This window comes from Triturus cristatus, chromosome 3_1 (genome assembly GCF_964204655.1).
Source record: "Triturus cristatus chromosome 3_1, aTriCri1.1, whole genome shotgun sequence".
Classification (NCBI taxonomy): Eukaryota; Metazoa; Chordata; class Amphibia; order Caudata; family Salamandridae; genus Triturus; species Triturus cristatus.
In genome coordinates this window covers 468,790,308-468,809,900 of record NC_140583.1, presented here as the reverse complement: position 1 = coordinate 468,809,900, position 19,593 = coordinate 468,790,308, and the positions used below count along the sequence as shown (strand labels likewise).

Here is a 19,593-nt window from a genome sequence, read left to right as displayed (position 1 = left end):
ATATATGTTGTGGCAAGGCTGTAGAGTGCCACAAAGAGATGTGCCTATTATATTTAGGTATGTTAAGATGACGTGTTATTTTCTTCCAGGTGCCCCAGGCACTAGTTATGATCTTAAATTTAGTTTTCTTGTAATAAGAGGGTTCTAATTGTTTTACAAGAAGACCATTGGCCTTATCTCCTATAAGAAGCTCATAGATTGATGGTATGCACTTTTCATCTATTTCGTCTTCTGGTGTTTTAATAAAGAGTAACATGGTCATCTGATGAATCATGGTGGCCCATAGATAAAATCTCAAATTCGGGACAGAAAGACCGCCTCTTATAGTTGGAAGGGAGAGAAAGCGGATTGATCTCCTTATTTTCCCGTACCCCCAAATGAATCTAACCATATGAGATTCCAGGGCCTTAATAAACTTATCATCAATTAGTAATGGAATTGCACGAAGTAAATATAAGACCTTAGGTAGTATATTAATTTTAAGAAAGTTCCCTCTTCCAATAATTGATAAGTGCAGACCATCTATCCTTTTTAGATCATCCTTAATTTTTTGGAGGAGGGGATCATAATTAATTTCAGTTATTTCCTCTATTTTTGAGGATATCCGAATTCCAAGATACATTGCGCTATCAACTCTACTTGAATCAATGAATTGGGTGTTATGAGTGCAGATAACCATTGTTTTATCTCTATTTAAAGAGTAACCAGAGAGGCGACCATACCCCTGCGTAATCTGTTCAATTGAAGATAAAGCCTCAGCGGGATGAGTTGTTATTATGGCCACATCGTCCGCATACGCGAGGACTTTGGTGTCGTATGGCCCTATTGTAACAGGTTTAATAGACTGTGTTGTTAACAATTTCAAAATTAGAGGGTTTATATAAAGGGCGAAAAGAATCGGAGAACATGGGCAACCCTGACGAGTACCTCGAAATATGTCAAGGTACCCAGACTCAAGACCCATTGCCACAACCTTTGCCTTTGGCGTAATATACATAGCCTTTATGGATTTCATGAGACACGGCCCAATTTTATTTTGCTCGAGTATCGCCCAGAGAAATGCCCATGAAACCCTATCAAAGGCTTTCTCTGCATCCAGAAGGATCATCGACATCCGGCCGCCCGAGACACCCACGGCCTCGAACAGGGCAATGGCCCGACGGATATGATCCGTGGTGCCCCTGCCCGGAACGAAGCCATGCTGCCACGGGGAGACTAGACGCTCGACGATCCCTCCGAGACGATTAGCTAGAATCTTAGAGTAGAGCTTCGAGTCTGAATTTATCAGAGAGATTGGGCGGTAGGATGTGGTCAGATTGGGTGGTTTGTCTTTTTTAGGAAAAATAACTATATTCGTTTCCCGCCAAGAATTAGGGGAGCTGGCGCGTAACTGAATACTTATAAATAAGTCTAGAAGGAGCGGTGTTGTGATATTATCGAGAATTTTATATAGCTCTAAGGGTATTTTATCTGGGCCGGCAGCCTTGCCTGGAGCAAGCTCGGCAAGGGCCGTTTGTAGCTCTAGTAAAGTTATGTCTTTTTCTAAATCTTGTATAGTAGCTTCCTCTAGTCCTGGGTTGTCTGCTTGCTCGATTGCCCACCTAATAAGTTCATCCTTAATTGTTTGAGGGTCAAGCATATCCTCGTTTTGGTAGAGTTTCTGATAGTATTTTTTGAACGCTTCTAAGATAGCATCGGATGTTGTATGATCTTGACCGTCTACCTTAATACTAGCAATTAAATTTCGGGATTGTTTTTGTCTAGTACGAAGAGCGAGCTGCCTGCCAACCATCTCACCTGCCTCGTATAGCTCGTTGCGGTGGGATTGATAAATCTCTGCTGCTCTCTTAGTTAGTCTACTATTGATTTCCATTTTAAGAATTATCATTTCGTTTAAAATCTGCCCTCCATCTCCACCTTGCATTATTATAGCCATATGTTCCTCCTCCTTGCCAGCTAGTTCTAGAAGAAGTGATTCATTAGTTTTAGCCAGCTCTTTCTTTTTTCTGGCTACATAACTTATTGTTTCACCATGAATTGAAGCTTTTAAGCAATCCCAGACCACATCCCGTGGGGCACTAAAACGATTAGCGTCTATAAATCCCTGTGCCCATATCTTAATGTATTCTACATAATCATTATCAACTAATAATTTTCTATCGAAGGACCAAGTTGATCGTGGTCTTAGAATATTATTAGTCTTTAGTGTGAGCATTAGGGGATTGTGGTCCGAAATGATTTTTGGAAGTTTATTTATTTGCACCTGATTGAGCTGGCTACTTGTCATCCAGATATAATCGATGCGGACATATTTTTTATGTGGATGTGAAAAATAAGTATATCCCGGATCTTGATGTTGTATCTTGTCCCACACATCGACTAAGCCTAGACTCTCCTTTAATTGTAGTATGGCTCTATATACTTTCGGTTTGTATCCCACATATTTGAATTGCTCATGAGTACATACCAGATCCCGGTGGGTCAACGAAATATTGAAATCTCCACAAAAAATTAATGTGGAGGGCCATGATGCTAATTCCAATTCTAAACTGAAAAAAAAAGAAGGATCATCGTGGTTGGGCGCATAGATAGAACATATAGTGATACCTACTTTAAGCTCGACAATCACCCACCGGCCAGACAGGTCAACTGTCTTGCGTAGAGGCGGTCCTAAAAAAGATTTTGCCAATATCGCTACTCCCCTTGTTCTAGTAGTATGGGTAGTGCTTGCCATTAGGTCGAACCCAGGAATCCTCAATGTGTTTCTTTCTGCCCAAGGAATGTGAGTCTCTTGGAGACAAACTATATCAAACAGATTATGGGAAATCATACCCCACATTCGATCTCTTTTTCCCTTATCATTAAGGCCCGCTACATTCCAAGAACAATGTTTTAAGCTAGCCATAGTTTACGTCTACTGACCAATCCAGCTCTACCATATGACCAAATTTGATAAGAATAATTACATAAAATCCATTTCTAGCTCTGCTTTTATTTCTATAACTACAGTTGCATTTTTTGTATATTTTCGCCCCCCTGAGTCCCAACCTACCCCCCAACCCTCTCCCCTCCCTCCCTCCACCCAGCCCCCCCACCCCCCTTTCGGCAGGGCAATTAGACTCCATGAGAGTCTGTAATGATGGACGTGCAGTGAAAAGGCCAGTGCTCACCAATAAATCTATACCCAAATAGAAGTTCATTTAAACATCAATTAACCGTAAACGCTAAGAAGCTAAATCTCAGCCCTTAAAAAGTGTCGAGATATTCCTTGGCTTTTATCTCAGAGGTAAAAAACTTAGTCTGATTGCCATTGATAACTTTCAGTGTAGCCGGATTAATCAAGAATGCCTGAAGTTTTTTATCTTGAAATGGTCTAATGAGTTGGCGAAGACGCCACCTCCGCTCAACCGTTACATGACAAAAATCAGGGCGTACAAAATAAGTTATGTTGCCACTAGTTTTTTTTGCCTCAGGCCTAGCTTTTTCCCATATCGCTTGTCTCAGCAAAAAATTGCCGAAGTAGACCAATATTGCTCTTGGATATGCCCCTGGTTTAGGCGTGCCTCTCATATTCAAAGGTACGCGATGAGCGCGTTGTATCTCAGTGTCCCAGTTCCAGTTTGACAACTCTGGGAGAGAGTCTTGAAGCAGTTTGACCATGAAAGAGCGGGTATCTCCCCCTTCAATTCCCTCTGGTATTCCCAGAACTCGTAAATTACTTCGTCGTTGGCGATTTTCCATGTCCTCCAGTTTCCACATCAAGTCTGAGAGTCCCTTATCATGCGCCTCAATCTTCTCATGATTTAGCGCGGTTTCTGTTTCGTTAATTACTAGTCTTGACTCCATCTCGTTCATCCGATCATTGAGAGAATCAATTTTTTTAGAAAGCTTACGAACTGCACCCTGCACCTTGCGTAGCTCTGCTTGAGCCTTGCGACTGTCATGAGAAGTCTCTTCCCTATGTGAAGCAATGGCTGACAGAATCGTTTCTAGCGTTGGTGCAATCGTATCTTGAGTGGTACCATGTTCTTGATGCTCTTGGTGTTGATTAGAATCAGAAACAGGCGCTTGTGATTGTAATTGTGTCGGAACAGCCCCTAGGGGGGGAGGATCACTAATAGGGGTATAATCCCATGCCAGGTCTATTGAATCACGGCGACTTTTTCTGTGTTTAGGTCTCAGTCTCTGAGCAGTTCTAACTTTGCTGGTATTAGTTTCTTCATCACTTGACTCAGACAAGTTAGATGTAGTATCGGTTGACCACCCCAACTCATCAGAGAAGGAATAAAAATCACTGGGTTCTTTATCCCTCTCTTTATCTTTATCTGTATCGGCCTCACTCTGATCTCCACTTGGTATTCCGGATCCGAGTAGCGTAGTCTGCCGATTTCTTAATACAACATGTTTTGTTTGTCGACCTTCCGGGTTATTTATTTGGGTAGGATGAGGTATTAGAGAGGTATTATTTCCAGGTTTCAGAGTTCCAGGTTTAGGAGTTGTAATTAAATGAGGACTGTCATTAATTTTCCCATTCAATACACTGTTTGTGGGTGCTTGTGCTTGTGTCTCGTCATTGCCCCCCCCCACAGGGCCCCTGGAATCTTCACCCCTTCTCACCGTCTGTTTCTGTGTGTGACTCCGTCTGTTTTCCTCTGGAGGAGCGTCGTTAATGCAGCTGTCATTTCCCTTCTGGTCAGCGCTCGCGTCGGCTTCAGCAGCTTCCAACACGTCTCGGGTGTGAGACTTGCACTGCTCACCTCGACCCGGAAGAGAACGAGCCGGAATCCCACGGAGAAGTTCAATCACGGAAGAGACATTCTGCCCGCTTTTCCGGGTAGAACCGCTCGGACCTTTAGATGAAATCTTCTCTATTATTCCTGCAGCTGGAGCCTCCACTGTATCACGAACGATCAGCCTAGTCGTTCTCGCTTCCTTTTGTTTCATGGTGGCGGAGGTTGTATTTTTTAGAGCATTTTTCGGGGCCATCATACTACACAGCTGGACCTCAGTATCAGACAGGTGAGATTGTGTATGGGTCTTGCAATTCTTGTAGTTCTTGCTTAAGTTACATAGATACCGGACTATAGAGAGACCGATCGCTGTAGCGAAAATAGAAACTCGAGTCTTAGACAGTATTTCATTCCCATTTTTGTCACGTGAATCCTCGAGCAACATCCCTCTGTTCCTTAACGTGAATAAATCCTATATGTTAAATCATCGCATAGCGGCCCGTAGAGTCTGTTGATGAGCACCAGCCGGAGCTCACTGCACTGCGGTCTCAGGCGGCCGCCATCTTGCCCTCAGCCAATAGTATAATTTGCAGTTCGTTTTTAATCCAAAAGAAAGTTCATCAGCACAGCCAGCCAACAACAACACTGGCCCAACGCGTTTCGGTTCTCACTCGAACCTTGATCACGGGTTACCTAACACAATGGCCAGACATTATTTATTTCAATTATTGCTGCTACTTCCTGTTTAAGCGTTTACAAAGCATGCTGGTCATTGTAGTCCGTGTATTTACAGTTTGTGCTGGTGGATTTACAAAAGCAAAGTCCTTGATGTGTGAAAACTGATATGTTATTTACCCTCTAGTGGGTTTAATGGTAAATTAGACAGTGTATGAAGGAATCAATTGCCATATACGCTTGAAAGCGGTCCCATCCCTCTGGTGGGGAAACACATGTTAACACAAGATTGAAAATCAAATTGAAATAAAGAGATGGCCAAATCACATCCCTCTAGTGGGTGTTTGGCTATTATTCATTCAAATATGTCAAACTCGGCAGATTGGACTCTTATATAGGAGATTATTAAAAAATTCTATTTGGCCGACACTATTGTCTGTACGAAAACACAGGGGTATGATACCTAGTCATCACAAAAGGGTTCACAAATGTACAAAGAGTTCCTCATCCTGATTGAGGCCATGAGGAGTCAAAGTTCTAAATGAAACAATATGCTTGGATTCTTTTTGGCGGAGGAGTTTTTCTCGGTTTCCTCCTCGTTCCAAAAATGGCACTTGTTCAATAGCGTAGTAGCGAAGCAGTTCCCATTTGCTGTCATGTGAATTTTCCATGTGCTTGGCAATGGCATTGGAGCGATCTGTGTTGACGGTGGCTCTAATGTGCTCAAGAATACGTTTCTTAATTTCACAAATTGTACTGCCTATATACTTTAGATTACAGGGGCATTCGACAACATACACCACATATTTGCTTTTGCATGAAATGTGTTGCTGAATTTTCCAATTACCGCCACTTCTACCCTCCACCTCTTTTTTGGGGATGCCAATTTTGCAGGCTTTGCAGTTCTTACATGGCCAGAAACCCTCAATGTTAGTCCACGGTTTCTGTGGCTTGATTTTGAAGTGGCTGCGTGTAAGTTTGTCACCCAAATTCGGTGCTCTTCTATAGGAGACATCCGGATGATCTCCAATGAGGTCCGCAATGGTGGTGTCAAGTTTCAGGATGCCCCAATGTTTTTTCAAAATGTGGATTAGATCACTAGTTTCAGTTGAATAAGATGTAATGAGGCGTATTTTTGTGAAATCATCCTGGGTCGCCTTTGGTTTGTTTTTCAATATCTCCGTACGATTTCTTTCTTTTGCTTTTTTGAGGCTTGTTTGAATTATCCTATCAGGATATTTTCTTCTTTGGAATCTTACTGCCATTGCTTTACTGTGGTTTTCAAAATCATTATCTGCGGAGCAGTTTCTACGCAGACGTAAGAATTCCCCATAAGGTATGTTCCATTTTTGATTAGTGGGGTGGAAGCTGTCCACGTGAAGAACTGAGTTGGTAGCTGTTTGTTTTCTGAAGAGGGTGGTTTGTATTGTGTTGTTCTGCACATATATTTCGATGTCAAGAAATGAGATTTTGTTTGGACTGATTTCATAGGTGAATTGTAGATTGGTCTCATTATTGTTCAAGATTTGGTAATATGTTGCAAATTCTTCATTGGTACCATCCCATATTATGAATAAGTCATCGATGAAACGCCACCATGCAATGATTTTTTGTACATGGTGGTCATTTTCGCAGTTCCACGCGATTTTCTGTTCGAACCACCCCATAACAAGATTTGCAAAATTCGGAGAAAAAGAAAAGCCCATGGCTGTACCCTTCATTTGCTGGTAATGTTTTTTGTTGAAAGTAAAGATGTTATTTTGCAAGCATAGAGTAATCATTTGTAACAACATGGAGTTGTGTTGTTTGTATTGAATGTTGTGTTTGCCTAAAAAGAAGCTGCAAGCTTTTAGGCCTATTTCATGTTCTATGTTTGTGTACAAAGAAACTACGTCCATTGACACTAGTTTATATCGATGATTCCAGGGTATGCCCTCAAGTTTCTGTAAAAGATCAGTTGTATCTCTGAGATAGCTGGTTAAATCTTTTACAATGGGAGCTAAAAAATGGTCAATATAGTTGGAAATGGGTTCCATGATTGAACCGTTGGCGGAAATGATGGGTCTGCCAGGTGGTTTGTTTAATCGTTTGTGTACTTTGGGCAGAAAATACATAGTAGCTTCAATAGGTTTTGTCACTGTAAGATATTTTTTCTCTTCTTCGTCAATTAGACCCTCATTGTGCCAGTCATTGAGGTATTGATTAATGACCGCTTCAATTTCCTTAGTTGGATTGGTGCTGAGTTCTTTGTAGCATGATGTATCCTGCAATTGATGGTTAGCTTCCCATATGTAATCTGCTTTATTAAGAATTACAACGTTGGTTTCATGTCTTCCACTATAATTTTGAGCATTGTTACAGTATTCGTATGGCTATTTCAGCCTACATTTAATTAATTGCTCGTATTTCTAATGACGCTATTGCGCAGAGGAATTCATGAATTACTATGTATACAATTAGTCATGACTTGCTTGTGTATCAAATCCAACTTTATTGTTCCACACTATAGCGTGATCCGTTAACACAATTGAGTATATACACAGCGTGTTTTTCTAAGTAGATTGTAATTTCAATTTCATTTTCATGCAACCGCATTCACCTGTCGTTCGATATAATTTAGAATGAATGTGTTACAATTATTTTACATAGTATTCACGATGTAGCGCAATCTGGAAGTATTTTTTCTATGTTTATGAACTTTGCGTGTGTATTTCTATGGTTGATTGGCATATCGGAAGTTACTTGACAAAGGCAAACGCCGAAACGCGTCGTCCTTCTAAAGCTAGTGCACAATAAAGTTTTTTGTGCGGTTTCCTGGTGTGCTGTCTTCTTATTCCTGGAATTGACAGGGAATACAAGATTCTGATCGGATTATAGTGGCTGCTGCTGCCACTAACAGCACCAACGTCGCAGGCCTGGGGGCTGCTCCTGCAGCAAGCTGACGGACCGAAACAAATTACAGCGGTCCCCGCCGTTCCCAACAGAAATTCTATGAAGCAAAACATCTGTGGGTAAGCCTGTGTGTGATTTTTTAGGGGTTATTGTGGTAGTTAATAGTCCGCGTTGGAGAACGGGGATTGTCTGGCTTTACACATTTCCCTCTATGCTCAGCACAGTGCCTCTGCCCCGAAGACAATATAAAGTGTTGTAATTACAGTACGGGAACAGACGTGACTGCCGCAATTCAATTTGTGGCGTAAGGAAACCAAGGAGTTATGAGTGATTGGGACAATGAAAGAAAGGCAGAGGCTATTTCTTTATTTGATGAAGAGCAAGAAGAGTTGGGAGTGAAACCCACAACAAGCTCCGCCCCCGTGGGAAGCGATACCACGCTGAAACAAAAATTATTTTTGTTAGAGAAACTGAGCAAACGCGAAATAAATAAATGGTGGGAAGTGGCTTCTCTCACTAACTACGTAGAAGTTGGCCGCGTCCCTCGAGGCCTAAGGATCTCAATCGTACCAACATATGACAACCCTAACCCAGACCTTCTTGCAGAATGGGCTCAATTTATGGCCAAAACATGCAAAGGAATGCTAGAGATGCTTGTTAAATATGCCCAAATAGATCTAGAAGCAACTAGAAAAGAATTGATGACATTAAAAGCTGATCTGGAAAAATATAAAAACGACAATACGCTAGAAGAATTTTTGAAAATACTCCCAAAGAAACTTAAGGAGTACGAAGACTCAATCAAGCAAAAGAAACAACGAAAATTTCTCAGAGACAAACGTGACTACGCTGAGGGGCGCATTCTAACCTACGCCAAAAAATACGATTGGGCTCAAAGAAATCTTGAAATTACCACCACTGAACGTGCAACTGAGCTACTGTCGACTGGTTCAAGTTCAGAACTCAGCACTGACTCAGAAGCCTCCAGTACAGCAGTCCCTTTAGCCACACGTCCTCTCACTTTTTTACACGAGTTCCAAATATTGAAGCAGAAAAAGGATCAAACTCAAGTAAACAAACCCCAAACGAGAGGTCAAGCAAGAGGAAGGGGGCAAAGAAGAGGAAGAGGACGAGGGACCACAAAAGAAAAAGATTGAGCAAGAGAAGACTAAAAAACTTCAATACATTGACTTTTCAAAACCAAGATCAGACAACTAACCAAACAGTCATCAACCTATCAACTAGAAGCCTAAACAAAGTGGAAATCTCAGTTCTACAATTGGGTTTATCCTTTTGCCCTAGCAACAACCTAAACTATATGGACACTAGAATTGACTTATTCCTATACATTCGGAAACTGAAATTAATGAAAATGTTCATGACACGTTCCAAATCAAAGTCGAAGGATTCAACGACTGGATTAAGTGACCCAGGAACACGCAATTTGCAAATACAGGACATTGAACTTCTGAGAGTTATGCATGACCTAGAGATGGAAGACAATCATGGGGGCAATGATTATTCAATGTTACATCCATGTGGTGATACCAATAAACAATATCAACATAGTGGTTTAAAAAGGAAATCCAAGTTTAATCCCAATGTTCCCTTTGATAACATCGAGGCGTATAACTCAGCGATCATCATCGAATTAAAGAAATCAAGAAAAGCATTCCTAAAATCCAAATGGGACAATCTCACGAAGGACCAACGGGAATCTATTAAAATTTTGGAGTCTGATTCTACAATCGTAATAAAGCCCTCTGATAAAGGAGGTAATGTTGTGGTGATGGATGTGGAGAAATATAGATTAGAAGCAATGAGACAGCTCATGGACGAAACTTGCTATGAACTCATTGATTGGGCCCAATACAAGAAAACTATCATTGACTATCATAAACTTTTAAGTGATTGGTATTTTTATGGGCTTATTGACACAGATGAGTACAACTTTTTGAGAACAGACAAACCACGCATACCATGCATTTATTTCTTACCAAAGATCCATAAGCACGCCACCTCACCACCAGGGCGTCCTATAGTCTCATCCAACGGAGGACTACTTGAAAATACATCAATTTTTCTTGACACTTTTCTATGTAAATATGTGCTCAATTTAATGTCATACTGTAAAGATAGCTCAGATTTCCTGCGCAGACTTCATGATATACAATGGGAGGAGGGGTACACTATGATCAGTCTAGATGTATGCTCTCTATATACATGCATCGATCAACAGAAAGGGGTGGCAGCATGTATGTACTTCTTAAAAAGCAGACACATAGATCTCTGGGAGCACAACGAAATGTTAGAGACTATGATGTTATTCTGTCTTCAGAATAACATCTTTCTCTTTGAAAAATCAGTGTATCGCCAGCGGTCGGGTACCGTGATGGGTACTTGTTTTGCCCCCAGCCTAGCGAACCTTTTCCTGGGTTGGTGGGAGGAACAAATAGTGTGGACAGAAGAATTAAAAATGTATACCGATCACATACTTGTATGGATCAGGTATATAGATGATCTATTCCTAATTTGGAACGGCCCACAAAATCTAGCTCATGAATTCATTGACCGGTTGGGGACCAATGACTTAAATTTGCAATTTACTCACAAGATCAGTGCAACCTACTGCGAATTCTTGGATATTGCAGTTGAAATTAAAGAGAAAAACATCACAACACGTTTATTTCGAAAACAGACCGCCGGCAACACATTGTTGCACGCTGCGAGTCATCATCCAGTCCCCCTGAAACAAAGCATACCCTATGGGGAGCTACTAAGAGCACGCCGTGCTTGTAGCACAAACAGTGACTTTATGAATGAGCAACAGAATATGCTAACACGCTTTAGAATAAGAGGATACAAAGAAGAAACCCTAGAGAGAGCCCAAAATAAAGTTAAAGATTTGAAACAACTTGACATACTCTTTAAGCCCTCCAGAAGCACCACAAAGAGAACAAACAATGACATTAATCAGTCGAGCATGCCAAGAATGATAACACAATTCAGCAGGGGAGCATGGACACTGAACAGAATTATGAGTAAACACTGGAATTTACTCATAGCAGACCCCATCATTGGGGATTCCATTGGAACCAGACCACAAATAACCTACAGAAAGGCTAGATCACTCAAGGACAAATTAGTCCATAGTTACCGTGAAGAGGTTACACGACCACAGTGGCTGACAATGCCCAATGGTTTCACTACCTGTGGGATGTGCAAGGCGGATCGTAATGGCGTAAACTGCAAAGAATATAGCATAGGCACTAAACAGAAACGTCCAATAAAACATCAGATCAACTGCAACAGTGACTTTACTGTCTACATACTTGAGTGCCCTTGTGGCCTCCAGTATGTAGGCAGTACCAAATTACCACTAAAACTATGGATTTTGCAGCACTTACGTGCAATTACCAACTGTGACCATAACTACCCAGTAGCACGTCACTATTCTGAATTCCACAACAGTGACAACAGTAGTCTACGATTCTTTGGAGCAGAGAGAATTCCCAAACACATTCGAGGAGGGGATCGAGAGAAAAATCTAAGAGTACTGGAGTCCAGATTTATTATAGATCTGGATTGCAAAATACCGAAAGGACTCAACAGTGGGGAGGAACTTGCAACTCACATAGGCTTGTAGTCAATAGTAACAGTATAATTACCATATGGTCTCTACAGCAATATGAATATTCCCAATCGGCAGTTGGGATTTTATGTTATTTTCAATTATTTTTGATAATTATTTTTATACTCACTTTTAAATAAGATAGGGATATAGGTGTACTGAGGATGATATCACATTTCCCAATTGGGACCACACACAGATGTTTACTATGATCATGGATGCTCCTGTTAGAATTCCTCTGGGCTTCCTACTTCTCATCTCAGTTACTCCCCCTTACCCTTCCTCTTTCACGTATTTTCATCACATATCACCCACACACCACTCCTTCCTGTCCAGCTTTTAGCTATGGATACTTCCGTAATCTGCCAGTCACCAACTTAGATTTATATAGAGAAGCTTGATCTATTAGAACATTATTGACTATATCAGTATCTAATGTCGGTACCCTCTGCCCGCACAAATAGCTATTTTAGCCTACATTGAATTGACAATTTACTTGTCAAATTGGCACAATTGTGCAGAGTAAAGTTTTTACAATGTTTGAAACAATGGGCAGCCATTACCAATGTGTAGATATCAAGTCCAACCTTATCAAGTCATGACAAAAATTTTTTTGTAATATTATGTGCATTTAACATGAGGATCGAATACCCATTCAAACAATATGCCTCCCACAATATGAATTCGTGGCTCATGCAATTGCATTCACTGGATTGTTTGATTAAATATAACCATGAATGTGACAGTATTCGGTCCATTTGGTTTCATGTCTTCCACTATAATTTTGAGCATTGTTACAGTATTCGTATGGCTATTTCAGCCTACATTTAATTAATTGCTCGTATTTCTAATGACGCTATTGCGCAGAGGAATTCATGAATTACTATGTATACAATTAGTCATGACTTGCTTGTGTATCAAATCCAACTTTATTGTTCCACACTATAGCGTGATCAGTTAACACAATTGAGTATATACACAGCGTGTTTTTCTAAGTAAATTGTAATTCCAATTTCATTTTCATGCAACCGCATTCACCTTTCGTTCGATATAATTTAGAATGAATGTGTTACAATTATTTTACATAGTATTCACGATGTAGCGCAATCTGGAAGTATTTTTTCTATGTTTATGAACTTTGCGTGTGTATTTCTATGGTTGATTGGCATATCGGAAGTTACTTGACAAAGGCAAACGCCGAAACGCGTCGTCCTTCTAAAGCTAGTGCACAATAAAGTTTTTTGTGCGGTTTCCTGGTGTGCTGTCTTCTTATTCCTGGAATTGACGGGGAATACAAGATTCTGATCATATATATATATATATATATGTATATATATATATATTCACTTAAAAAACCATAGGTTTCACACATGTTATAGTTAGCTGGACATTTCCCTCGTAAAAACCCAATGAAATTCCCCCGTTATAGTTAGTGCAGGCAACTATAACTCATGCGACCGCAATCCTCTGCTGATGACGTCAGATATTACATCACTGATTACATATGTGTCTTTCTGAAAAATAAATATTTGTAATATATGTATAGCTAAAGATTAATGGAAGAAGACATGGGTAAATAGGTGTCTAAATACAGTGATGTAATATCTGACGTCATCAGCAGAGGATTGCGGTCGCGTAAGTTATAGTTGCCTGCACTAACTATATCGGAGGAATTTCAATGGTTTTTTATGAGTGAAATGTCCAGCTAACTATAACACCCCTAAAACCTATGGTTTTTTAAGTGAATTTCTAAGGTTTTTTAAATGCTAATTCCTAACTATATCAGGCCTGAAACCTATGGTTTTTTCAGTGAATTTCAAAGGTTTATTAAATGCTAATTCCTAACTATATCAGGCCTGAAACCTATGTTTTTTTCAGTGAATTTCAAAGGTTTTGTAAATGATAATTTTTAATATATTAATTGTTATACTGATTTTTTTGATACTGATTTACTACATTTTTTAAACTATTTATTTTTAGATATATATTTTTTTACTTACATTATAATTACATTATACATTACAATACAAAATATACTTTCTCAGAATGAATTACTTCAGTTTAAATACTTTGCAAATAGGCAATAGAATTTTAAGTACAGTAGTTACAGTTGTTGCAATGGACAACACAATTTCAAAAACAATGCAACATTGAGCTCAATGTGAATTTCTAGTTAAATGCAATTAGTTACTTTATGGATTACTTTTCTAACCACAGAACTGGATCCTAGATTCAGTCCTTGGACATCTCCTGTAACAGTTGAGTAAAAGCGTTTTGGTTACAGTAGTGATTTTATAAGGTGTAGTATTGTATTTTCAAAGTTGATACTTAGAAACTTTTTCACATAGAATCACCAATGTTATCCTATGGCAGAAAATTCACTTAGCAGGTAAGTAGTGTTATCGTTAGTTTTTCTTACTCCGTGGTGGATCTTGGATCCAGCACTGGTGCATCTCCTGTAAACAGTTGAAAGAATGTGTTTAAGTCATACAGACGATTTTTTGGGAATATTTTTAGTTTGTGAAAATAGACACTTAGAAACTTTTCTGCTGAAAACCACACAATGGATTCCTATGGAAGGAAATACAAGTTATTGGTAAGTACGCTTAGAATTACTTTTCAGGGTCAGTGCTGGGCTAAAAGATGCAGCACTGGGTTCTCTCCTGATAACAGGTGAGTAAATCGGAATTTGTAGTTCGGCTGATTTTAGAGGAATATTTGTACAATGGTGAAGGAAGGGGGCGGGGCCTGAGGTGCCTGTGCCCTGTGGCGCGTTTTAAGTTGGGGAATTAATTCCTCTTCAATCCTGCGTTCCCCTGGGGGCCAACTAGCCCACCAGGTACCTCCAGTATGCGCCAGGGAGCTGCATTGCAGAGAGGTGTTCAGAGGCCATGCCCCTTTTTACAACACTCTGCAACGCAGCTCCGTGGCACTTGGTGGAGGTACCTGGTGGGCTAGTTGGCCCCTAGGGGTCCTCTGGATTGAAGAGGAATGAATTCCCCAACTTAAAAAGCGCCACAGGGCGTGTTTGCACACATATCACCTCAGGCCCCACCCCCTACCTTCACTACTGTGCAAACGCACCCCGTGGCATGTTTTAAGTTGGGGGATTAAGTCCCCTTGAATCCTGAGGTCCCCTGGTGGCCAACTAGCTCACCAGGTACCTCCAGTAAGCGCCACGGAGCTGCATTGCAGAGAGGTGTAAAAAGGGGTGTGGCCTCATTACACCTCTCTGCAACGCAGCCCCCTGGCGCATACTGGAGGTTCCTGGTGGGCTAGTTGGCCCCCAGGGACCCCCAGTATTCAAGGGGAATTAGTTCTCCCACTGCAAACGCGCCAGGGGGCGTGTTTGCACAGTGGTGCAAGGAGGGGGCGTGTAGCCCCCCTTCTTTTTCTAATTTATTGTCCCTGGGGACCCCATCCCCCAGGGGCTGCCCCAAATTTTTATAATATAATATAATCGGGAAGGGGGCCCGAGGCCATAATTTGCCCCGGGGACCCCATCCCCCGGGGCATGGCCCTTTTTTTTTTTTTTTTTATTTTGGAGGGGGGCTGCCTTGACCCCCTCCTGTGGCCACTTATGGCCCCAGAGACCCCATCCCCCGGGCTGTTTTTTTTTTTGAGGAGGGGGGCTGCGTGGCCCCCCTCCCGGGCCACTACTAGCCGCCGGGAACCCCATTCCCCTGGGCTGGCCCTCTTCGTTGGGGGCTGTGGGGAGGTCCCCAATCCCCCCACGGTCCCAGCCAGCTCCCCGCTTCCTGCGGGAGCCTGCATTGCTTTTCCACATGGGGAGCAGCTAACATGCTGCTCCCCCTGTGGAAAAGCAATCTGCTTTCCTGTTTGGAAGAGAGAGCAGGTTTCCTGCTTTCTCTTCCAAATAGGAATGCAGTTTGCAATGACAGGGTGGGAGCCGCGAGGCTCCCACCCTGTCATTGCAAACTACAGTGTCCCGGGGCTGGGCACCCTGGGACACTGCAGGAGCCAGCCCTGGGGGGTGGCGGTCCCCAGGGCCTAGATAAGGCTCCAGGAGGGGGGGTCACGCGGCCCCCCTCCCACATTTTGAAGAAGTCCCAGGGGGTGGCTGTCCCCGGGGCTGGGGGGGCCGGAGAGCCCCCCCACCCAATTTTAATAAGCCCCGGGGAGTGGCAGTCTCCGGGGCTGGGGAGCCTGATAGCCCCTCACCCAATATTAATAAGCCCCGGGGGGTGGCAGTCCCGGGGCTGGGGGGCCTGAGAGCCCCCCACCCAATATTAATAAGCCCCAGGGGTGGCGGTACCTGGGGCAGTGTGTGGGGGATTGGGACCCCCACACTATTTTTTGAAAATGCCCCCGGGATTTCGCCCCCCCCCCCGGGGGCTAATACGCTTTAAAGTGCAGGAGACCGCGTTTCTTTTTTTTTTTAATCGTCAGGTTGCAAGCATCCTGCGCGCATTCTGCGCGCCTTCTCCCGTTTTTTGTTTTAAAAAAAAATAGCAGGCCTAGGGGGTCAGGGTGTTTCTACCCTACCCCCTTTTTGCGTTTTTTGCGGGTTTTTTTTAGGTTTCTTGTGCCTCGGTTCTACCGAGGCACAAGACGTCTGCCAACACTTCCTGATTTGGAGTGTTGACAGCCAATTAGAATGCAGCTCGTGTACGGCAGGGTGCGCTTAGGCTGTGCTTAGGGTACGCGGACCCTCCGAGGCCATAGATATATATGTACTTTTAAATGTCATTTTCTCAGGAACTACTGAACGGATTTACACTATTTAAGCAAAAGGCACAAGTCTGAACTCTTTGCCAAATTTGGTATAATTCGGTTCAGCAGTTCGGGCTGTAGCTGCGGCTAAAGGTCCTATGGGAAATTGCATGGGGAAAATACATTTTGGGACCCCCCTTTTTTCTCACCCCCGCTTGACGAATCACCGTGAAACTTTCAGGATTGGAGCGGACCGGAGCTGGCCAAAACTTTTGAAAATTTCGCAAAAATTCGTCAATCGGTAAAGTTATTCCAAATAGAATGTTGCGGATTTCCTATGGAAAATAGGTCCTAACTATATCTACCTACTGGCAACCACCAGTAGGTAATATATATATATATATATATATATATATATATATATCTATATATATATATTACCTACTGGCGGTCGCCAGTAGGTAGTTATAGTTAGGACCACGTTTCCATAGGAAAACCTCAACATTCTATTTTGAATAACTTTGGCGCCGGTCGACGAATCCTCGCGAATTTCTCAAAATAGGTGGGGCGCTACGCTCCGCTCCTACCCTGAAAGTCTCGGGGGGATCCGTCAAGCGGGGGCTGAGATAAAAGGGGGGTCCCAAAACGCGTTTTTCCCATGCATTTTTCCATAGGACCTTTAGAACGAGCTACAGCCCGAACGGCTGAACAGAATTACTCAAAATTTGGCAGAGAGGTAGTCCCTAGGTCAAGGAAGTGCCTTTTGTAGGTTTGGTGTAAATCTGTTCAGTAGATTCTGAGAAAATAGCCTTTAAATCAATATATATATCTGAGCCCGCTTACGGTACGCTTACCGTACGCTTACGGTAAGCGTACGGTGGCGTGCGCGAGCGCGATTCTGATTGGCTCTTAGATCTTAGTAAACATTCGAATCGGCCGAAACCAGGAAGCGGCGGCCGCCATTTTGTGTATTTCACTCTGAAAAAAAAGAGTGAAAACAAGGAAAGGGGGCAATGAGGAGAGTTACAGACCCCCTAACATTTGTAAGGGGGTCAAAGAAGGACAGAAAAGTACAAAAAAAACATTTATTGATTTTAAAAAAAATCACAGGGTACGCGTACGGTAAGCTTACGGTAAGCGTACGGTAGAAAAAAAAAAAATAAAAAAAATGAAAATCAGATTTAAGTGTTTAGATATTAGGGGGCTCTAAAAAGAGCCGTTGTGTTTATGAAATGATTTTTTAGTGGTACCTACAAGTAAGTACCGATGCAGAGTCTAAGGTTCAAGAGGAAGACTCTGTTCCCTTCATCATTGAAGTGCACACCATCTCCTCTATAAATGTCTTGCATGTCATAACGCAAGTTGTTGTGGTAAATGGCACCCATACCATAGTCACGGAGGAAAGCAGAAACAGATTTGTTGACGTGCTTTCTTGCTTTGTCATCGCACCGCGTGCCCACTGTGCGTGCACGGCACTAACTGCGTAAAGTGGGCGCGCGGTGCGCGAAGCGCACCGTGTGCTCACTGTGCGCGCACGGTGCGCGAAGCGCACCGTGCGCGCACGGAACGAACTGCGTTAAGTGGGCGCGCACGCCACGAATGGCGTAAAGTAACTTAGCATTTAAAAAACCGTACAAATTCACTGAAAAAACCATAGGTTTCACACACGTTATAGTTAGGAATTAGCATTTAAAACAACCTTGCAAATTCACTGAAAAAACCATAGGTTTCACACATGTTATAGTTAGCGGAAATTTTACTGATAAAAAACCAATGAAATTCCCCCGTTATAGTTAGTGCAGGCAACTATAACTCACGCGACCGCAATCTTCTGCTGATGACATATGTGTCTTTATGAAAAAAAAATATTTGTAATATATGTATAGCTAAAAATGTATGGAAGAAGACATGGGCAAATAAGTGTCTAAATACAGTATTAGCATCAGCAGAGGATTGCGGTCGCGTGAGTTATAGTTGCCTGCACTAACTATAACAGGGGAATTTCATTGGTTTTTTATCAGTAAAATTTCCGCTAACTATAACATGTGTGAAACCTATGGTTTTTTCAGTGAATATATATATATATATACATACATACATTATCTACTGGCGGTCGCCAGTAGATAGTTATAGTTAGGACCGTGTTTCCATAGGAAATCCGCAACATTCTATTTGGAATAACTTTGGCGCCGGTCGACGAATCCTCGCGAAATTTTCTAAACTAATGGGGCGCTACACTCCGCTCCTACCCTGAGTCTCGGGGGGATTCGTCAAGCGGGGGCTGAGAAAAAAGGGTGGTCCCAAAACGCGTTTTCCCCATGCATTTTTCCATAGGACCTTTAGACACAGCTACAGCCCGAACGGCTGAACAGAATTACTTGAAATTTGGCAGAGAGGTAGTCCTCAGGTCAAGGATGTGCCTTTTGTAGGTCTGGTGTAAATCTGTTCAGTAGGTCCTGAGAAAATAGCATTTAAATCAATATATATATCAGTAAGCGCGCTCCGTGCGCTTACCGTAAGCTTACCGTACGCGTACGGTGCCGTGCGCGAGCTCAATTCTGATTGGTGGTTACATGACTGTAAACATTCGAATCGGTCGAAATCAGGAAGTGTCGGCCGCCATTTTCTGTCTCTCCACAATGTGTAATTTCAGATGTCATCATTGATGTCATGAGTGATGTCACTGACCATGTCATGAGTGATGTACTATGTGACGTCATCAGCAGTTTATTGTGGGCGCGCAAGTTATAGTTACCTGATCTAACTATAACGTGGAATTTCATTGGTTTTTTACGAGTGAAATGTACAGCTAACTATAACATGTGTGAAACCTATGGTTTTTTAAGTGAATTATATATATATATATATATATATATATATATATGTATATATATATATATATATATGTATGTATGTATGTATGTATGTATGTATGTATGTATGTATATATTCACTTAAAAAACCATAGGTTTCACACAAGTTATAGTTAGC

At 41.9% G+C, this 19,593-nt stretch overlaps 1 protein-coding gene across 2 annotated transcripts in view; it reads right to left on the bottom strand.

The window, feature by feature from the left end:
* Positions 1-19,593, bottom strand: part of ADAMTSL3 (ADAMTS like 3) — a 2,432,792-nt gene that overhangs the window by 1,221,442 nt on the left and 1,191,757 nt on the right. The gene's annotated exons all lie outside the window — the stretch shown is intronic.